At 36.6% G+C, this 20,280-nt stretch overlaps 1 protein-coding gene across 5 annotated transcripts in view; it reads left to right on the plus strand.

The window, feature by feature from the left end:
- Nucleotides 1–20,280, plus strand: part of SGCG (sarcoglycan gamma) — a 118,019-nt gene that overhangs the window by 20,820 nt on the left and 76,919 nt on the right. For 3 of the 5 annotated variants that reach the window (XM_071735844.1, XM_071735861.1, XM_071735853.1), the window contains exon 2: nt 9,515–9,607. The gene's annotated coding sequence lies outside the window, so the exon portion shown is untranslated. Of the gene's footprint in view, nt 1–9,514; nt 9,608–12,129; nt 12,290–20,280 lie in introns of those variants that run through there. The other 2 variants (XM_071735836.1, XM_071735870.1) reach the window with 2 other exon arrangements.

Genomic DNA, 20,280 nt, shown 5'->3' on the forward strand with positions numbered 1-20,280 from the left:
TTTTATCTATTGGTGGGTACTGTAGAGGTTACACTGTATGTACTGATCTCCTTGGGGAAAGTGCTATTGGAAAAGATCAGTGTGTACAGATTTCCTGCTCACAGAGAGAGTCTTCCACACCTTAAAGGCCATTCTCATTAATCTGTAATTTGAGAATTGGTTAAACAGTAGAGCTCAGAGGGTCGTGATCAATAGTGCAGAGTCTGAGTGGAGACCTGTAACTAGGGGTCTTCCCCAGGGGTCAGTACTGGGTCCAGTCTTATTAAATGTCTTCATCAATGACCTCAATGAGGGGACAAAATGTATTCTCGGAAAATTTGCTGATGGTATGAAAATCTGGGAACTGGCTGATGGTACTGAAGGCTGTGCAGCCATTCAGTGAGATCTGGACAGACTGGAGAGCTGAGCAAAGGGGAACTTAATGAGGTTCAACAGTGTAGAGTCCTTGAAACCCCTACAGGGAAAAAAAAGCTGGAAAGCAGCTCCATGAAGAAGGACCTTGGAACACTGGTGGACAATTAGTTACCCGTGGGACAGTAATGTGCTCTTGTGGTCAAGAAGGCCAGTGGTATCCTGGAGTGCATTAAGAAGTGTGTGTTCAGCAGGTCAAGGGAGGTTCTCCTTATCATCTGCTCTGCCCTAGTGAGACAACAACTGGAGTATTGTATCCAATTCTGGGCTCCCCAGTTCAAGAAGGACAGGGATATACTAGAGAGAGTCCAGTGAAGGGCTATGAGCATGATCAGGGGACTGGAACATATGTTATATGAGGAAAAGCTGAGAGACCTGAGGGTATTTAGTCTGGAGAAGAGAAGACTGAGAGGGGATCTTAGTGTTTATAAATATCTGAAGGTTGGGTGTCAAGAAGAAGGGGCCAGTCTCTTTTCATGGTACCCATGAAAGGACAAGGAGCATTGGACACAAACTGCAATGAAAAACTTTTTTACTAGAAGGGTGATGGAACACTGGAACAGGCTGCCTAGAGAGATTGTGGAGTCTCTTTCTCTAAAGACATCCAAGACCCATCTGGATGTGTTCGTGTATGACCCACAGACCCTGCTTTAGCAGGGAGATTGGACTCGGTGATCACCAGAGGTGCCTTGTAACCCCTGCCATGATTCTCTGATTCCATGTTGAGCACCAAGAGCAGAAGGGGTGTCTGCTTATAGCTGATTGGCTACTAAAACAGCAGCCATGGAATTCTCCTTTGTTCAGAGTCTCTCATGACAGTGAGATTACCTCCACTCGTTGATCTCAGAAAAACATCAAACTTTCCTACAATACTTTACCTCCTTGTCTCTGTATGGCCTTCACATGAGCATCTTTACAGTCTGCCCCAAGGACTGAGCAACTTCCCCAGCAACAATATTTTAATTCAGCTTCCTCCAGTTTCTCAATTTATAACCTGAAGAGGAGTCATTGTCTTCACCTCTCCACAGTCACTTGGCCATATCTGTGTTACTGCAGAAAGAATATTCTTTGCTGCTGGATGCTGAATCTTACAAATGCAATACTCAATTTGTCTTCCCTGACTTCCCAATCTTTGGTTAATGACATCTGCAGGGACCTAGTAATAAAAATTAGCATGGCTGGAGATGAATTCTCTTCTAGCACAGTTAATCAGGAAAGAGATGCATACTAAGTATCTACTAGGGCTTGCTTCATAATATAAAAATTAAGTGGTCTGGTATTGATGTGTTTACCAAGATCAGAATCAAATTTTAAGCATCCTACGAGGCACGTAAAATCAGTTAATTATGAAGTCGTAACAACTATAATTAAAGAAGAAGCCCCAAAGATATGTGCACATTGTGAAAAACTGAAAGGTTTGGCTCTTACTACTCGTATGTTACTGGTCATCCTTTAAGGCTTCTTCCTGATGTTCCAGGAAACATCAAGGATACTTATTTAGGAAATGCTGCAAGCAGTACAGATAGTACCATGACCCAGATGTCATGGTTCAGCTGGGTATGCAGATAAAGATACTGTGAATAAAAGGATCCATTCTGTTTGGTACAGTAGCTGACTAGGAGAGCACACCTTTACACTGATCTTGGTGTTTACCTGCTCTGAGGGATTAAAAAAATGTAACAGTAGGTCAGAGGCTGTCGGGAAACAGTCAGTGAATTTCTGGAAATTGTTTCCTGCTGACAGGGCTGGTCTGTCCTTGGCTTTACCTTTGCTACTGCAGCTGTTTGCTAACAGCTGAAGGACTCAGTGTTTGCACAGCTGAAAAACAAAGCAGCCTGGCTAGGTAGTATATTTATGTATATTTATCTAGATAGTAAATGAGATAACCATATGAAGTAGGGTGCAGCTGTTCTTGCTTTAGCTGATGCAAAGGCAACTATGTGAAGACATAGAGGGGTTTGACTGAGTAGCAGGGAAAATTACTTTTAACCATAACTTCTCTTACTTTGACTAGTAATTCTGAATCTGTTATGAATCACAAGTTCACTAAAGGAGAAACTCAGGCATTTGTTGATGATGTTTATTACTGAAATCAGACCAATTGTCTGCTGTTCTTCACAATTTAAGGACCTGAGTAGAGCCAATGCCTGAGAGTGCAGTGCCCACTTATAATTAACATTGCTCCAGATAGCAATCCAGAAATAATGTTAGACGTGCTTTTATTTCTTGTTTAAGCTATTCTGGCTATTTATTTTCCAAGAATATTGTAACTTAGCTTAATAAATTAGAGTGTCAGATTCTTGAAGGCTGCCAAAATTACCAATTAATATCTCACAATATTAAGTCAATGGTTTTACTATGGTACTCTGCTTGCTGCAGTTACCCTCAGCTCAGCATCATGTAAACCCCTTCAAAATACTCCATAAGTACACTATTCCCATGCTGAATTTACACATTTCAGTCAAACAAGAAATAGCTTGTGGTTTATTCCCTGGTTGATTATAGCTTCTTCTATATTAAACAGCTACATGTATAATTTACTTGCTTTTGACAGATGGCAAATTCCTAATTTAATGCACTTTTCAAGGGCCTAATTTTTCTTATCGCATTTTGGCATGGTTGCAATCTCAGTACAGCCAACAGATTGTTGGGATATATTATTAGCATTAATATTGTTATTTTTACAGTCATTATAGTGAATGGTAGCTCAAAAAAGATCTCATGGATCAGTGACACAAGTGTTGCTGCTAAGGCTCAAAACTTCAAACCAGATTCTTAAAAATTATTTACTTTGCATTTCTACTGTTGCTCTTTAAAGACTGTTTTGAGTTTCTTCCACAGAAGGTCAGAGCACAATTTACTATTTTATTATGGTGAGGAAACTTGTTTGCTATTTTTCTTATTCCTTTCCTTTCCTTCTTTTCTTCTGCCTGGATCACTAGAAGGGATAAAAAGAGCTGGGGATCTCAGCTAAATGCTGAGTTTCCATTGCCTGCCTGATGAGGACAATCATCTTGATCTGGAAACATGAGTCTGGATTAAGTACATCACTCTGCCATTCTTAAATATGTTTCAGTACAGTACATTCTCCATAGAGTGATCTTAAAAAATTATCAATAAAATTATATTTTTTAATGTAGCTGCATTTTGTTAAGCGAAGATTGCCCAAGCCTTCAGGATGAGGAATTCTTCCTGTGAACTGTTTTGCTGGGTTGACTGTACCTATATTGTACACGTCTGAACTGACCTGAGCATTTTAAAAGTGACAAACTTGGGTCAGTTCTAGAGTGAAAAATGGAAACACTACAAAATACTGTATAATTCTGATTTCTAAAAAAAAAAAAAAAAAAAAAAGCTAAAGTATATGTGGCTTAGACTGCTTTGTTTTTGTAGCACTAAAAATGCTTTTTACTGTGCCTTTTCTCACCCTTCCCTCTCATTTTTTGTTATTTCAAAATGTTGAGGCTTTTTTTCCCCTGACATTCTTTTAGTGAGTCATGGGGTGTATTGTGACTTTGAGTGCAAAATTAAGAGTAATCTACTTTGGAACAATTTTACAATGGCAGCCTGTAAAATGGAAAATCATGAATCATTCAGTGTTTTATAGCATAGTTTTAAAGGAAAAGGAAAATTCTTTGAGAACATGTGTTTTTCTTGGCTACCAAAAAACCCTAAAGGAGATAATTGGTATTGGGTAAAAGCTTTTCCTACACTGTATGCAAGAGATTTTCATTCAGTCAACAGTGGAAACATGTCTGATTTCAAAACATTATTTGGTTATAAAGTGCCACATATTGTGCAAACTGTTGAAGAAAAGTGGATCCTTTTGCCCCACAGCTAATTCATCCTACTGCATGTGATGCTAATAAAATTTAGGCAGGTGGGTTGCCTAACTTGGGGGCTTTTTGCTCTTCTTACTTGCTGTTTTCAATTAATAAGAGTGACTGAGTAGGGTAAGACCTCATGGAAAGCAGGGAAGGTTGTTCATTGCTTAAAGCCATTGAGGAATACTCCAGGAAAGACAATTTCAGAAAACAGAGGTGAGTAAAAAGGCAGAGAAGCACAGCAAGGGTCTGGGAGCCTACAGCTCCAGAGGAACAGTCAAAAGGAGAAATTGCTACAAAGGACACAGAGCTGCAAGTCAGACTTCACAGGTGATAAACTGGAAACCTCCTTGATTCTGAGGAAAAATTCAGTTTTCTGCAGCTCATAATATTACTGAAGGGTCAAACACTGGATCTGGCAGCAAAGACAAATGGGCAAGAAATGACTTCTCTATAAGCTGTTTTCTACCTTACCTGGATGCTTCCAGGTTCTCTATAAAAAAAAAAAAAAAAAAAAAAAATTAAAAAAAGATTAAAAAGAAAGAAGTTTATAGTGGAATTGAGATTGAAAAACTTCTGGGTTACTTTGAGAAGCTCACTGTAAGGAGAATTTTTCAGCAGATACATTTCACAGTTCTGTTTTGTGTAAGTGTAAAGATGAATTATTTAGAAATACTCATGTAAACGCCTGTAATTTTCTTATACATCTGAAGACTTGTTTTTCTTAATTTTCTTTTACAATGAATATTCTGTGTTTAACAGGGAAGAAGCACTAACAGTTAAACTGTTTATTTCCTCTGGAATATTTAGCTAGTGTCCCATCTTTTTATTGCTGTTATTGATGACTTCAGTTTTAAGAAAATAACTTGTCCTTCAGTTGCTCCAAATATAAAATTGTGGTTCACTGGAACTTTCTGGGCACTGAGTCTGTCAGGGAATGAGCTCTGGGACCATGGCTGGTTACGGTGTCCTTACCAGAGCACTGTAATTTTCATAGTTCCCCTTCTCTTTTTCTAAATCTTTTGGAACTGAATATGTTTTTCTTGTATGCCTTAACTCAGATACATGCAGGTACTGAATGAAAAAATTATTCTGACTGGTGCAGTAGACATTGGATTACAGGATTTAAGGACAGTTTTAGGTTCCTTTAAATGCTTTTATTTCAAATGCAGATTAAATACACCTGCTTTATTATGTCAGAATTAGATAGATATATTACTGAAAAAACAGCATTTAATTATAAAATAATATGAGGGAGCTTATCTGTCTCTCAATCAGCTATGGTTTTGATATATCTGTGGGTAGAAAAGGAAAAAAGAAAAACTATATGAGGTAAAAGAAATAGGAAGAAATGAAAAGAGAGTCATAAGCTCATCATTTTCCTTAGGTTTTATATCTGTACAAACCTTTGTGCAATATGAGAATGTGGATACAGATGGTGAGCTTCCAAGACTTATTAAACCTGTTCTACCATTGAGGGTCAGTCATTCGGTTTTCTGTTTGATACAGCCACCTGTAGCCATCTTTTGCACTTTAATTCTTCAGAGTTCAGGTATCCCAAGGATGAAGACCAGACTGTCTTGCTCTGGATATTAGGTGGCTTTGAGGTTTTTGCTTTTGTTTTTAGTAAAGGTCAAGTGGTGTAACAGGAGATGTTATGACCAACGAGTATGAAACGTGGTTCTGTGATGATTACTGGTGCTGTTGACATCTGTTGTAGAAGTGATTTGACATACTGTACAGACACAACTGTAAATATACTATTCTTTCCATCACAGAGTTCTTGCAGATGGAACTGTGAATAGGTTCACAGTGACCCATAAAATAAAATTAAAATCCCTATGTGCAAAAAAATGGACCTATTAAAAAGTGCTTTTCTCCACTCCCCTGTCCAGAGTATTCATATAAACCAAAGTACCTATTTCTGGTTTTCTTCCTGAGAAAAAGCTAACAATTAACGTCCTCAAGTCAACAGTAGTTGAGTTTCAACCTTAAGAAAATTCCAAAATTGTACCAGCCATACAGTAGAACACAAATATTCCAAATCTGCATCTGCTTGGAAATTCAGCATTTTCTGGTGTTGGTTTTTTGTTTTGTTTTTTTTTTTTTCTCCCCAATATTAAGTTAGGAAACATCTTCTGCCTCTAGACCCATTTAGACCCAAGGTCTCTCCACTGTGTCTTCCAGACTGCACACAAGCCACAGACTCCAAATTAGTCTTTCCCTCCTCAGCTTGACTCTTTGAAAAGCTCTTCAAATCTGAGCAAGCTTGTTTGCTCTTAGAAAAGCAATTTGTCTCATCTTACATCTATTCCAGTTCATCTGTCAAGCTCATCTTTGCACAGAACACAGCAGTGAACACAAAGTACACATGCAGCTTTTCCCCTGCTGTCTCACAGCTTAACCTCTTTGAAGGATTATACACAGACATAAAATAGTTTTTAATCAAATTGTGTGAAAGTGCAATCCAATCAGAAGATACTGTTTGATGCACCAAAAAAGAAACAAAAAAAAAAAAAACAAAAAAAAAAACCAGCCCACTACAAACTAGCCCTCTGTGACATACTTAATCTCTTTTACATACATTAATTTTGTGCCTCTGTTAATATTTTAAGAAAATGAGTAGAGCAGGTGAACAAGAGGTGAAAAAAGTTCCTGTTCTGGAGCCACTAAACGTACTGGGGAGGAGAGTCCAGCTGACAGAATGTGGTGAAAAAAAGGTGTTAGAGGAGTGTGGTAGCAGGGAACTGGGAGATAACAGCTGAAGCAAAGATGGAAATACTGCTGGGATGAGCAGGCAAAGTAGACCCACAGCCAGCTGTTTGTGCTCACAAATAAGAGAAATTCCTGTAAACCAGACACAAAGATCTGCTCTGTACTGACATTCGGGGCAGTTGGTTACTTATAAATAAGTCCTTTTATTTTTTGTCTTGCATAGTAATTTTCAGGTTTTTCTGGTTTAGACTATTCTTGTTCATACTCTAATAAAACATAAAAAGTCTGAGCTTCGAATTTTTTTGAATGTCCCTACATATATCATCTAATGAAACAGCCTAGGCAGATCTACCTTAAAGCCTTGTATATTTGGGAGTGCTGTGTTTATATTCCAAAAGCTTCCTATGAGAGTGTTTCCCAAGTTAAGTAACTGTTTAAAACAGTGACATTTTTATGGCTTTAGCAGATGCCACAGTAACGTTAAGACTCTTTTTTTTTTCTTTTCTATTTATATGTGAAAGATTAAGTCCTTCTTTGGCTCAATGTTTTGCTCAGGTTTAGAAGGTGACATCTCTTTTGAGATATTTTCCCTAATCCTGTTCTTAAGAAGGGGCAAGGTCTCCATCTATCATTAAACAGCCTGCTGTCCTATTCCTTACAAATGTAAAAAGCACATCAAACATAGCCAACTCAAAATGCATTGGAGGGAAAAAAAAGTAGAAAAAGAATTTCCCAACAGTTCTTCTTTCATATGATATTTCAGCCTTTATCAGCAGTGGGAAGTCAGGAGAAATGGAAAAAATCTTTCTTTGAAAAGGTGACTTTTCTGTTGCATTGTTATTCAAGCTCACAAGTGACTGACGTGCACAAGAACAAGAACTGAGAAGACTCAGACTTTTCTTTCAGTTATTGGAAGTCCAGAGGTGTCTAGCAGCTGATTACTTTTTACATTTTCTTACCATTAACAAAATAACACTGCTTCACTCTTTAATTGCTCAAGAATTTGGCTCAGTTCAGTTTTTGCATTTAGTGATTCTAGTAGATAAATATTTGCATCCTGGTTTTTTCCTTTTTTTTTTTTTTTTTTTTGACATTTGGTAGTTGTAATAGGTATCTATTTTCATGTGCATTTTCCTTCTTTTTTCAAGTGTGTGCCATTTGATCATTAACATATATTAACATATATTGCTTTTGCTGTACTATATGACCTTTCTGAACCTTTGTCCAGCTATCAGTTAATATGTCATATGCAAAACTTCCGTTTCATCTAGATTTATACATCCTAATGTAAACTATATTTATTTACTTGTTGCCACATAATTACAGTTTTCAGAACTAGGAGAGTTCTCTTCTTAGTTAACTTATTAAATATCTTTGTCAGTGCAGTTTTAGGAATACAAGAGGCTTGGGGTATCTGAGGATGTAGTGTGTAGTAATGTAACTGACATTGACTGATTTTAGGCCACAAAGAGAAAGATACTGCAAATGAAATAAGAACATGATTCCAGTACTAGCCAGGTACTTTTTTGACTGCACTGATGATCTAAGAATCCATTTCCTGACTACAGCAAATCTGCCTCTATGGATGCAGACTCCCTTTTGGCAAATGAGCAGAGGAAATCTAACATGGAGAATTAAAATAAAGCTAAGATTTTTTCTTACTAATTATAAAAATTTTGTCTAGCACTTTGTTTTGAAGACAAACTCTTTAAACCTGTCACAGACTTGAAAATTATCTAACTACGTTAGAGAACTTGATGCATATGGTACCAAATGGCTGATGTCCATTTTTTAGGTCGACGACTTAGTTAAACTAATATGTGATTGTCATTGTCTTTTCCATTGTGTTGCCTTGCACTTTGAGGAGTAAGCAGATATTATTGAAATATTGTAGGTGTACACAGAATTTTTGTCAATATTCTAAGTTTTTGCACTAAAGGAAACATGACATCTTTTAATGGCAGAATATCCAAACTGTGATTTACATATCTCTTTCCATTGTTTTTTTCATGTCGTAGTTGCTACTGCTTCTAGTCAGTCAAGTGCTGGTTTGAGTGGACTCATACTCATTGTGAAACAGAAGTGAAAAACAAATTTATTTTCTTAGTTACTTTTCTAGGACTAAGTCATCATTTGTTGACTTTCAAAAATCCAAATGAAATGGAGATTGGTAGTTTTTGGTGAGGAATGGGACATAAATGTTCTAGAATTGTGAAGATAAGGACTTGGCTGAGAAACAGACTCAGTTTCTCTACAGATGCATGAAACCCCATAAGCAAAGAAATTATTCTACTAATGCATTCTGATGCCAGATTGAATGTTAACATTGCAACAGAAACAGGTTTTATTATTTTTCGCATAGATTTCATATAGATTTAGGACTAACATTTATTTCTCAATGAACTGTCAGGAATATTTGCAGGTGTTGGCCCATGTGACCAAACAGATTTTGGTCCATCACTTGTAAGATGTTGTCAGTAGTCAGGAGAGCAGTTCAGGAATAAATCTTGTTCTTTCACCATACTCATTAATTTTTTTCCTTTCTATTCTTTGCATTTAAATAGGAAGACAGCTGCCTTCAGATGATACAGAACTCACTGACAGTTGCTCTTTCTTCAGGCCTACTTCATGAGAACTTCAGAAGATACTAAACTGAGGTATTTATTTGTTCCTTTTATTTTTTAGAATTTCTACTTTCCATATATTAGGTAGGTAGAAGAGCAGGCAAAAGACAACATGAATCTAGATTAAGAAGAGTAATCACACATACAAAATACCACAAATATTCTGTTTATGGAGGGTGAATAGAATAGAATAGAACAGAATAGAACACTTTCACTTTGAAGAGACCTACAAAAATCATCTAGTCCAACTGCTTGACCACTCCAGGGCTGACCAGAAGTTACAGAATGTTATTAAGGGCATTGTCCAAAAGCTTCTTAAACACTGATAGGGTTGGGGCATCAACCACCTCCCTAGGAAGCCTGCTCAGTGTTTGATCACCCTCTTGATAAAGAAGTGTTTGCTAGCACCCAGTCTGAATCTGCCCTGGTGCAGCTTTGAACCATTCCCACACGTCCTGTCACTGATTCTATTTAGGGAGAAGAGATCAGCACCTCCTTTTCTCCAAACTGAACAGGCCCAAAATCTTCAGACAGTCATCATAGGACATTTCTTCTAGGCCTTTCACCAGCTTTGTTGCCCTTCTCCAGATGCATTCAGAGACCTTAACATCCTAATTAAATTGTGGACCCCTGGAACTGCACACATCACTCGAGATGAGGCTGCACCAACACTGAATACAGCAGGATAATCACATTTTTTGGCTGGCTGGTGATGCTGTGTTTGATGCTCCCAGGATGCAGTTTGCTCCCTGGGCTGCCAGGGCACAGGGGTGACTTGTGCTGAACCTGCTGTCAGACAGCATCCCCTCATCCCTCTCTGCAGGGCTGCTCCCCTGCCACTCCTGTTCCCATTTATACTTGTGCCTGGAATTACTCTGTCCTAGGTGCAGGATCCAGGATTTAGACTTTTTAAATTTCATCCCATTAATCGTAGCCCAATGCCATAACATATTGTAACATAGCATAACATAACGTAACATAACGTGACTTAATGTAACATAATCTCTTTCTATACCTGGACACTATGTAGTTGATTCTTTTTTATAAATTGGGAGTTATATTGAGAGTTTGTCATAAAATATGACAAAAAAATGTATTAAAATTAAGTTTAAATGTTGCTGTTTTGTGGTATCCTGTCCAAATTTATCTGATCCTCTCCTTTTCTCCAAGAATGGACAAAATATTTTGCAGAAAATCCATGGACATAACAACCCTGGACATAAATAATTACTGAATAATGAGCCTTTCAAAACAATCTGGCATTTAAAGTGTATTTGTCTAATACTTCCACAGAATTTCAATTAAAGAAAAGCTTTGGTGCTAACTCAATATACGAATACTTTCATTTTATGTTGCATAAATCTATGAGCTTAAATATAAAAGTTGTTTTAAAAATATTTGTAAATATTTTATGAAAAATATTTGTCATTTTTGTCAGGTACCAGGGAGTGAAGTCCTTCATGTACTAACAACCTGTTCCATTTGTACATATAAGCAGAATCTGATATAGATTTAATAGCCACAGAATTCATAAAGGGAAAAAAGTATCTTATAGGCCTGTAATCAGTTGCATTTATGTCAGTACTAAATTTATGATCTGCAGCTGTTAAGTATTTGATAGGAGCTTCATTTTCTAATGCATGATAACAGTATGAGAAAAAAGGAGAAATTATGTTTTGAGACATGAAATTGTCCAAATATATGGATGATGGTTTCAGTGCATCTCCTTGCACAAAACTCTTTTAGTCTGTAAATCTTGCAAATGGATGTTTTAATGCTTTTTAAATTGCAAACAGCTACCAGCACAGATTCTAAAATAGCCTGGGCTGAACAAAAGTCTGTTGTCATTGTTTGTGTAGTCAGTCTAATGTAAGCAGTGCCAAGCTGGAATTCTTGTTTCTGTGTTAGAGAACTCAAAGCTAAAATGGCACCAGAAAAAATGTATCATAATTTCTATGGTATCATCTTAAAAGATGTAATATATGCAACCTTTTTTAATAGTTCCTGATATTTATATGCATATTTGTTGAATACAAAAAATGGCTTATATTTTTAAAAGGTAATTGTTAGAGGAGTTTGTCTAAAGCCATTTGTGCTATTGTAGTTATAGTATGATACATATATTCCCTTTTTTTTAAGAGACTTTCTATACCAGCCAATATATATTAGTGTTAGCATGAAAATAAAAATTTTCAGAAAAACTTCTATTAAAATGCAGGTGGATCTAACATATGCATTCAGAAAAGAAACTAGAAGTCTTTTTTTTTTTTTTTTCCTAATTTTTGCATTGTGTTCTGTTAGCAGCTATGTATGTTAATAGCTTTTACATGCAGATTCTGTGAAGTGCTGCATACTCTCAGAGTTGAATAAAACAGTTGGCATTATGTGACAGGTTGGGCCATTTCAGTGTGCATTATGGATTGGTTCTCTCTTACAGTGGGGCAGTTCATTTCTGGAGTCAGTACACAACCATTTTAGCAGCAGAATTAGCTGCTTATGTCAGAGATTATAATTAGCTGTGTGTATGCCAAAGCAACAGGATGGAATGCAAAACACAGCCAAACATATGAACGAATTTTCTTCCAGTGATATTTGGCCAGGCCTAAAATATCTTCCACTCTGGATTTGAAAGTAGTGGAAAAGTTAGACAATCCTCTCTCGGTAAGAAACTGATTGTAGTTTATTCAGGAGTCCCAGATTTTTACGATCTCTAAGGTAAGTAATGATTTTTTTTAAATTTATTTTATATCTGTATCAAAATATTAGCATATTAATAATTGAGGGGTTTCTTTTGTTTGTTCTTTAGTTATTCAGTGGATGTATTGAACTTCTCCCCCATCTGATTTTCTGTGAAACATTCAGTCCTCATTTAAGGATCATTTTGCTGCTTATGTGGTTTACTTTAGGACTGAAATTCAAGTGTTTGTTTTTATATATAATTACTGTTTTAGAGTCTGATAGTTTGTTTTTACAAGCAAATGCAGCATGAAGTTGTATAGTTTAGACTGGCACTTATATGATATTAAGAAGCTAACTTTAAGTACTTTTAAAATCTTTTACAGTATATTAACTATACAGAGATATTCTTATGTAAAATCTGCAGTAGCATGCTGATGTTTGTAGCTCTAAACTTTTCTCTTTATAGCACACTGAAAGTAAAATCTAGTGAAGAATGAATCTGTGCTTCTGCTGAATACTTTTTTTGGCTTGCTATTGTGATAATAAACTTCCTTATGTAGAACTGTTACCAAACTCCATTTTAACTTCTTTGAAGCATATGTGAAATGATATGGAGTATCCAACTATGTGTATTCAGAACTTCTTTTATGAATTTGTAGTTTCCTTGAATTAAAATGCATTTTCTCTTGGATAATTTCACTGACTGAAGGAATATTACTAATGAGGTGTCAGTGGGTTACTGCCTTATCATATTATAATGTATAGGATGATAGTTGGTGTCTGTCCACCAGCTAAAGCTTGCACTGCATACTTAATCATGCATCATAATAAGTACAGAAGTTCCTAAACCAGAATATTGCCAGTGTACAGTAATGGGGTTTGACTGCATCCGCACCATGCAACTAGGCTCCTTTTATAGAGATATGTGTGGTTTCACCATATCTATCTTGAACCTCCTCCTACTTGAGGAGGAGATGAATCATGTCCTAGAAATGTTTGTCTCTCTCCAGTGCTGGGGGTGGGGCTAGGTAAGCGTGGCTGATGGTATCTGTTTGGTGAGGTGAATTCTGGCCTGCATAGCCACATCCCAATGAGTAATCCACATGAGTGAACTGAAGTAACTTTGTGCCATAGAGTTCTGAAAGTTTGCAGTCAGTTAAGAATTTGGAAGTTTTGGTTGTGATGCATTGTCTCAGCTGAGGGCATTTTAGCTGCTTCCATTTACCTTTTAAACAACTGTGATATTCACATATTACACACAAACCTCCTCTCCATTATGTAATGAAAGGCAAATGGTCCTAGAAAACCACCAAAGGGTAAGAACCACTGTATGGAGTTAAATTAAAAATAAAGTGATCTAAATTAAGACCAGCATTAGATGGAACAATTTAAAATCTTTTCTAAACCTTTGTACTTTCAGTAATAACGTGCAACTTTTTCTTGTTTGAAATCTCAGTGGTTAAAAGCAGGTTATATCTTAGGTTTTATTCATAATTATAAGGCTTTAGTATGAAGATCCAAAATTAATCTGTACAGTAATAGATTCGTAATTATACAGATATGTGTGGATGTATTTAGTGTTGAGAATACTAATGCAAAAATGTATGCTTTAAGGTAAGGGAAAAGAGTTTTGAAGGAACAGTTGTAAGGAGGAAACTGATATATTGTGTCATACAAGCCCAAGCCTCTGAATGTTGAATTTGGTTAAAACAGCCCAAGAAGCTCAAAAGCTAGTGTGAAGGGGAGGGAAACAAACGTGAGACAGACAGTTTAGACAGTGACAGAGAGTATGGTTGCTTTCTTGTTTATTAAACCAGCCTAAAAGCGTCATAGTAGTTTGGATAACAGGTTTATTCAATATCCTAGACAATTTTTCAGTAACAATATTCTCACTATTTAATTCATCTGTAACTTCAGTTACCTGGGCCAGTCATCTCATTAAACCTTCCTGTATATCTGCCAAAAGCTGTTAAGCAGCTGATGCATTTCATGCTGTGGTTGGTTGTGTTCCTATGGTGGATGAAGTATTTCTTTTACATAAGAATATGAAGAGGAATATGAAATAAAGTACACCAATATTTTTTAAAATGTAGAATGGTATGTCCTAAGTGTTGGATGTTGCTGGTATTTGGCATAAAGCAGACGGTTTTCACTAAGATATACAGTATGTTTGTTGATTTGTGTGTGTGCATATGCATATCTTGAAGACTGCAAAAATCACATTTATATGTAATTTCAAGAGTGGGATGTAGAGGTGAAATCTTGTAGTAGTGTGTAATTAAAACCCATTGGTTCCTTCTTGTTTCTTTGCTGTATGGTCAGTGCTCTGAGAAACACCAGAAGCCTCAGTAACTTTTTTTGCCTTAGCTATTACCATTAGTGTGAGTGGCAGATACTAAATTTTGTACAGAATTTTTGCATGCCTGGCTTATCAGATCAGGATACTCTTAGCTTTCAGAAAAGGTCGGCTGTGTTCTGAACATCAGCCTGTGTTTCAAGTTCAAATTTCATGGAGGTCCTACTTTGAATTTCAAAGCTGATGTGGCTATGAGGAGCATGCAGTCTCTCTCAGCTGTGGCTGCTGATGGAAGAAGACATCTCTGCAAAGTTCCACTGCACCCAGTTTCCTCAGTTTTGAGGAGACTGAAGTGAAGTACAGCAGTAAGTAAATAAAATCCACATTGTGGTGACTCTGGACTGCAGGAAGCAAAATAAGTGCACTGGAAAGAATCATAGAATCATAGAATTGGCTGGGTTGGAAGGGACCTCAGAGATCATCAAGTCCAACCCTTGACCCACCGCTGCGGTTGCCAGACCATGGCACTGAGTGCCACATCCAGTCTCTTTTTAAATATCTCCAGGGATGGAGAGTCCACCACTTCACTGGGCAGCCCATTCCAATGCTTGATCACCCTCTCAGTAAAGAAATTCTTTCTAATATCTAATCTAAACTTCCCCTGGCACAACTTAAGACCGTGCCCTCTTGTCTTGTTGAAAGTCATCTGGGAAAAGAGACCAACCCCCACCTGGCTACACCCTCCTTTCAGGGAGTTGTAGAGAGTGATGAGGTCTCCCCTGAGCCTCCTCTTCTCCAGGCTGAACAGCCCCAGCTCCCTCAGCCTCTCTTCATAGGGTCTGTGCTCGAGTCCCTTCACCAGCCTGGTTGCCCTCCTTTGGACCTGCTCCAGGACCTCAATCTCCTTCCTGACCTGAGGGGCCCAGAACTGGACACAGGACTCGAGGTGTGGCCTCACCAGGGCTGAGTACAGGGGCAGAATCACTCATCAGGGGCAGATGAGTGTACATGAGGTTTGGTTCATGGTATGTTCCTCTACTTGTATACTGATAAGTTTTATACCTTCATAGTACATCCCAAGGCTTCTGGCATATATTCTGATTCTACAAAAAAATAGTCATTTCTGCAGGCTAAAGTGGTGAAACTTTACTCAGGGGGCACCCACAGCCAAGTTTTTTGTAGTGTCAATTGATGTAGTATGGAGTTTTATGTAGATGGAGCAAAAATTTTTGAACTATGAGCAACAAAACCAGGATAAGAGGTGGTAGTCCTATGCTTCCTGTGCTACTTTTCAGGTTATTTTCTAGTTTCAGATATTCAAATAAAACCTGATTAAGGGCCTACATCCAAAACCAAAAAAAAAATCAGTCCTACTGTTTGGTATAATAAAAGTAACTTCTTTTAGCTACAAATTTTCCTTCTGTGTAACATTCTACTATTAGTTTAGTTGTGTTCCATTTAATGAAAGTATTGAAGAAGACTTCTGAAAACTGAAATCTGTCTTAAACATAGAACTCCACTATGAAATAATGTATTTCATTCTGCATGATTTTGCTAGTAATTTCATAATTATGTTGAATGTATGTATGAAGATAATGCTTTCAAGCAGAAATGCAGTTCTTATTTTAATGAAGTTGTATAAGAGTACTAATTTATGGTCATAACAGAGAAGAAACGATCTATAAGCTGTATTTGATAAAACCACTGTCTTTATCTGAGTATCACAAATTATTTTTGGAATTGCATATGTCATTGAAATTCAGTTGGTAACAACTGTGATCCATTAAAATATTTTTTTACATTTACATTCATATATTTTAATAATTTTGCCTGTAGTTAAACATCTGTTGAACTGACGGTGTTGCAGTGCACATGTGGTGATTTGTTTTATCTGATTTTAGTCATGTTTATGGAAGACAAAGCTGTATTGAAGACTCTAAAATGGTATTTAAATTAACATGTGTCAGAAATTCCTGGTGCCTGGTAATGTATGAGACTAACTCAGGAAATAAATTCAAAACTGATATTCAAAAAATTAAGTAGAAATAAACTTTGATTTAGGATTGTTTAGTAAGTGAGCATTTGAGTGGCTTGAATATAAAATAATTAAAACAAAGCAGCAGAAAGCAAAATATTTTCTCTTCATCAGAATATTCCATTTTTTGCTACCTCTCCCTTTTCTTTGGACTTCATTCATCCTGGACCCTTTCTGCTATATTTTAAAATCCCCAGCTATATGTCCTATGCTGCTTTCCTGAGTCTACCCACTGCTTAACTTTTTTCTCTTATCCTCAGATGTCTATTCACAGTATTTAATTTACTGTACTTAAATTATACTTATACTGGAGATTTTCTTTTTTACATGTGTGATTTCTTATTATATTCATTCACAGCTAAACCAAAATGAGACAATTTACAAGACAATTTTCCTATACTGAAATAGATTTCAACATTGTGGTAGATGATTTTAAATTTTATACAGCTCTTTCTTTTACACTGAATTAATAGATTTTTAAAGCCATGAGAATACTCTTTCGTTTTGTACACTAGAGGCTAACAAAAAAGTCAAAATTGTTCTTCTATTGAACTAATGCCTTTATGATGCATGATTACCTTCCAAAAATGTGTGTAAGGTTGCTCTTCAACTGTCATTTAAGAATCAAAATCTCTCCTAGGTAGAGTTTAGTTACTGCAAACCTGGAGTAAGTGAACCTACAGAAACAAAGACCTAGTAGGCTTTTATCTTTATTTTGCCATTAGAAATTTGCATACTTTTGCATGTATCCAGAACTTAAGTTTAGGAAAGTCTGACTTGCTTTCTCTTCTTGAAGAAATACTTGCATGCAAAGTCACCACCACTGTTCTGGGATTAGTGAAATGTTCATTTATTGTGGGGAAAACGATCAGAGGACTTCAATCAAAAGAAATGTTTTGTTGCCTGCCTCTGACTCATAACTGAGCTCATCTGCCAAGCATGCCACATGAGAGTGTATGCGGGACCTCTTATTTATGCTTTTGTGGAACTTGATGTTTGGTGGGTTTTTTTGCTGGACTGTAAAGCAGATTCTCTTGAAACAGGGTCTAATCCAGCCTACAGTACATTTATAAAGTCATCTGAGCATGCACAACAGGTTTTTTTTTTCTTAACTGTGTATCAGAACCAGTACTTAAGCCTGAGCTGCAGTTTTCTTTGGACCTACAAGAGCAGTTTAGGAAATTGGCCTTTATTTCTGTTCTCACAAACTATGGTAAAAAATTTAAAAGCTCTGGAGGTATTCTGTTGCTGCAAATAATACTGCAGTGAATGCATAATTAGCAAAAAGCATTCTGGTATTATTATTAGACTTTCTTGTTGTAGTTTTATTTTTTGTGTTTTGTTGTTTTGGTTTGGGGCTTTTTTGGCTTTTTGGGGTTTTTTTAGTGTTCTGGGTTGGTTCTCTGGTAAGGTCTTAGACTACAAAAGCTGATTGATATGTCAGGCACTATTGCCTATATCTGATGAGCTAACAATGTCTTAATTTGAGTTTAAAAAATACAAGTTATTCATGTTCATTATGAATGTCTTTTCCTGCATATGTTCAAAGAAGAACATTAGAAACTACAGGGATATTTCCTGGAGAAAGAATTAAGCCTGTACCTGGAGAATATAATGTGCTTGTTGTTTGATCCGAATAGGAATTGTTTTTCAGGTACTCAAATTAGGATCTATAAAATGAAGAAATATAGTCTTACTTTTCAGATTGCAGTACTTGATTTATAGTAAATCAATTTTAATTGAAAGTTAAGAATTTTAATAATTGCTTATTTCAGTTTTGGATTAAATACTTTCTATGAAAAATTCTGCTTCGAGGTACAAGTAGTATATATGATATGTCAAATGAGAGATTCTGCTCTTAGCTTATTTTGGGAGGCCTACATAACATGTACTTCTGGGTTTTCTTTAAGCTTTATTTGTTTTTACAGCTAACCAAAAGTTCATTTCTTTCCTATTGGTTTTAATCCAAGATGTGGCATACTTACCAAAACCAGTATGTTTACATTTTGCTGTGTTCTTTGTCTCCTGTGTTCTTGGCATTTGTGTTACTGCTTTGTCACAATTGCTCAAGAAACTTGGATTGTGTTGGTGCCTCAGCAGTTGAAGTCAACATCACCAAAAAAGGCCTCTGTAGTGCATGTCTTTTGATTATTACCTTATGTGTCTAATACACATTTAAATTAATCTGGTTTGCCCCTGTTAAATGAAAATGAGAAATATAGCTCTTATGACCAGGACTGCAGTGCAACAGGAGCACATCAGTTTGTGTTCATTGACATTTAAAATTAATCAGAAAAGAGCAGAGGTTTAAAATATGTAGTGAGACACAATATAGTAGAAAAGTATTTTGCTTTTTTTGCTGCTGAAAAAGAAAACAAATTTTGAACTTTTAGTTTAGTTTTAGTTTAATTTAGACTTTTCAACAAAGGTACAATTGTTATTTTCTAGAATGAATGTCAAATTATTATTCTTTCATATTTTTTTTAAATGTATTATTGATAAATCACTTGAATTAGGGAGGGGAGACATGAGGATTTTCATCTCTAGCTTCTGCATCTAGTTCTGTTCCGTGTTTCCTTGGTGTATTTTCACTTCATTATTCAAAAAAAAGCTTCACAGAATAGTGTTGTAACTCCATTTGCTATGTGAAATACTAAATAAAAAGCTTTTCAAGGTTGACGACCAACATAGGAAAGCCCCACAGAAAGGAATGAGTTGTTTTGTAATTGTGCTGAAGTCTGCTGTACAAACTGGTGCCATGCCTCTGGAGATGTAAGATCTAATTACCTGGAAGCAGCAGGTTCATAAAAGCAACAGCAAGAACAGGAAAAAGAAGCAAGGTTATGCCAATTCATGTGTCTTTGAGTTTTTAAATAGAGCTGTTTCTTCTTGCTGTCACAGAGAATATATCTTCTCAGCACTGAGGACATGAAATATTTTTCCTGAGGACAGCGTTGAGGGTAACTTTTAAGGTACACCAAAACCTCTGTCCAAACAGGACTTCCATTAGGAACGGTATTTCTGCAAGATTCATCTTGGTCTTGCTGGTAATCATTGTTGTGTAATGGAAAGGATCTGCTATCACACACCTAGGACACATAAAGATGTCACTCAGCAAGCACCAGAACTCTGAATACGCCCAAGTCAGGTCAGCAGATGGATGCCTCTGGCTCCTGCTAAAGGAGGTCTCCAGTGACTATCACCTACCAGCTGCCTGTGCAGGTTGCCACTCTTCATCTTTTTTCACTCTCCTGAGGGGCATTTCAAGACTGAATGTTCAGGAAAGAAAATGGAGATAAAACTGAGTCCAGGGAGATGTGAAGTTCTCCACATAAGGGGAAAAAAGGCTTTCAAATGCTAAGTGATGGTATCTGAACTATGACGTAGTGAGATCCTGCAATTATGATAAATGATTGATGGGAAACACCAGTTCAGTGCCCACTAGTTTTCAGAAAATAAAATATTTTGGAATTCATGGGGAAATGGTAGAGACTAAAGAGATCAACATTGTACAACTTTGTAATCTACATGCCTGAACTGAGTAAGTTAAGAGGAAGGGAATAAGTACAACCAAAGAAGTAGCACTGCTTTTGTACAGGAAGGACAATTCCTAGAAATTACCAGGGGCAGAGGGATATAATGGAAAAAGTATGGAAATGTGGAAATATGATGGAGATCTGTAAGGATACTTCCATT

Source organism: Heliangelus exortis, chromosome 1, assembly GCF_036169615.1.
Source record: "Heliangelus exortis chromosome 1, bHelExo1.hap1, whole genome shotgun sequence".
Taxonomy (NCBI): Eukaryota; Metazoa; Chordata; class Aves; order Apodiformes; family Trochilidae; genus Heliangelus; species Heliangelus exortis.